The sequence below is a fragment of the Epinephelus lanceolatus genome, chromosome 13 (assembly GCF_041903045.1).
Source record: "Epinephelus lanceolatus isolate andai-2023 chromosome 13, ASM4190304v1, whole genome shotgun sequence".
Classification (NCBI taxonomy): domain Eukaryota; kingdom Metazoa; phylum Chordata; class Actinopteri; order Perciformes; family Serranidae; genus Epinephelus; species Epinephelus lanceolatus.
This window is the reverse complement of record NC_135746.1, coordinates 11,824,489-11,826,741: the sequence shown is the minus strand read 5'-3', so window position 1 is coordinate 11,826,741 and position 2,253 is coordinate 11,824,489.

Genomic DNA, 2,253 nt, shown 5'->3' with positions numbered 1-2,253 from the left:
TCAGTGGACAGCTGTCTCGTGCTCAGGGTTCCAATCAGTCCGCGAGCCCACAGGAACACAGTAAGGACCTCCCCCCTGTTAGTACCGTTTATACCGTATACTTTATATATATATATATATATATATATATATATATATATATATATATATATATATATATATATATATATATATAGATATATATAATTAGATTAATTATAATAGATATATATAATTAAATATATATATGTGTGTGTGTCTGTGTGTGTACACGAGTCATAATAATAATAATAATAATAATAATAATAATAATGCATTTAATTTATTTAGTGCTTTTCAAAACAAAGTTACAAAGTGCTTTACAAAAATAAAGGAAATTAAAACTATTTAAAAACTGTTTAAAAGTTATACAACCTTGTGCAAAGGGATCTAGATAATTTGAGACACCAGATAAAATGTGACAAATAAGATTTTACATCTGAGGTTCTTTAACTATGCGCAGCCAATCACCAAACATGTTACTGCATTGTTACTACAAATGTGCTTTACATTAAATAGCTATTTTGATTGGACTGACATAACTAGGACATAACTCTCTGAACTTGCCAGGTAAACTACGTGGCCATGTTGACTTTCTCTTGTTGGTAATAGAAGTGCAGCTAAAACAATAAGGCTATAATAACAAAAATGGTTGTAGGATGTTGCATTTTATTGGGGGGGGGGGGGGGGTCTTTGTAATCTACCAAAAAGTGTCCTGAATTACTTAACTTCACACTACATATGAGAGAGTAAAATGCAAATAATACAACTAAATAAAATAATTAAAATAATCAATTAAATAAAAGTTAAGAAAATGCCTTTGTATACAAATAGGTTTTAAGAAGTGAATTGCAGATAAAAGTGATGCCACAAACACTTGCAGAGTAAATGCAGCCGACATAAGTATTAAAAAATATTACTGTACTCGAATGTTACATTTACCTGCGTTCAGCTTTGTTGTCCTTGTTTTAACTGTAGGTCTGTTTCTGTGTTTGTACACTGAGGGCAACAGAAACCAAAGTCAAATTCCATATATGTGTACACACTTATTGGGCCTTGAAATATGTTTCTCATTCTGCAGTTACAATAATGCTTCACCCTCAATAATGATGATAATACATTTTAGTCATAAAGTAATATAAAATCTTAGTCTTCAAAGTTACTACAGCTGTTAAATATGCATGAAATGCACTTGAGTATTAGATAGCACAAATTTAAACTTCTCAAGTAGAAGACAAGTACTTTAAAACATTGAAGGGTATGCTGTAAAAAATATAAGCTGGTTTAACTTAAAAATGCAAATTTTCTAGCTGCCTTTAAAATGTAAGCTAACTGAATTGAAGTTAAATAACTGGGTTTAATCTCACGAGTGAGAAAACAGAAAATCAGCTCAAGCTCCATTAACTGGACTCAGTCATGCTGACAAACATCACAGTCAAGATTTACTTTCATTATCTCATTTTGCATTTTCTCGTCAAAAGAATCACTCTTGACACAATAAATAGCACCTGCTGTTATTGCTGTTGGAGCCACTGTTACACCTGAGTTATTTTAAATGCACAGGGCAGGGTTAGAGGTCAAAATAGCCGACAAACACACAAACATAAAGAATGACTCAACAAACTAGTTGAACATGGGTGGAAGAGCAGTCTACTTTACATGACTTCCTTTTGTAAAGGCATTTGGGGAAACAATTTGTCAAGCCAAGTGTGCTAGTTAAGATACTGGTATTGTACTGTTGCAATCAGGCGTGGTTTGACCAAAATGTCAATGCAATGCATCACTGAACTACTGCACAACCAGCCACCTAAATAAAACATTTTGTTTGATGTGTCTAACCCTCTGCTGACTCACTGTCATGCAGTCAGAGGAATAGCTTAATTACAGTACCAAGAAGGAAGCCAGCATTTTATATTTTACACCCAAAACGACACCCAACAGCCAGAAAAAACTGTTGGCATTATACATTTCTTTAAGCCACAAATATGTTGCATTTGTACAATATTTTGTAGCAGATATACTGAAACATTATGTTTCTTAATGTTTCAGTCAGGCTGTGGTTTACGTGTGGTTAGGTTTAGTTACAAAACCTCTTGGTTATGGTTAGGAAAAGATCATGGTTTGGTTTAAAATACCTGCTTTTCGTGACACTGTCCCAGCTGGAAACACAGTGATGTTTCTGTAACAAACAACCTCAATTCATGGCACTATTCCCAGTGGAAATACACCCATGTT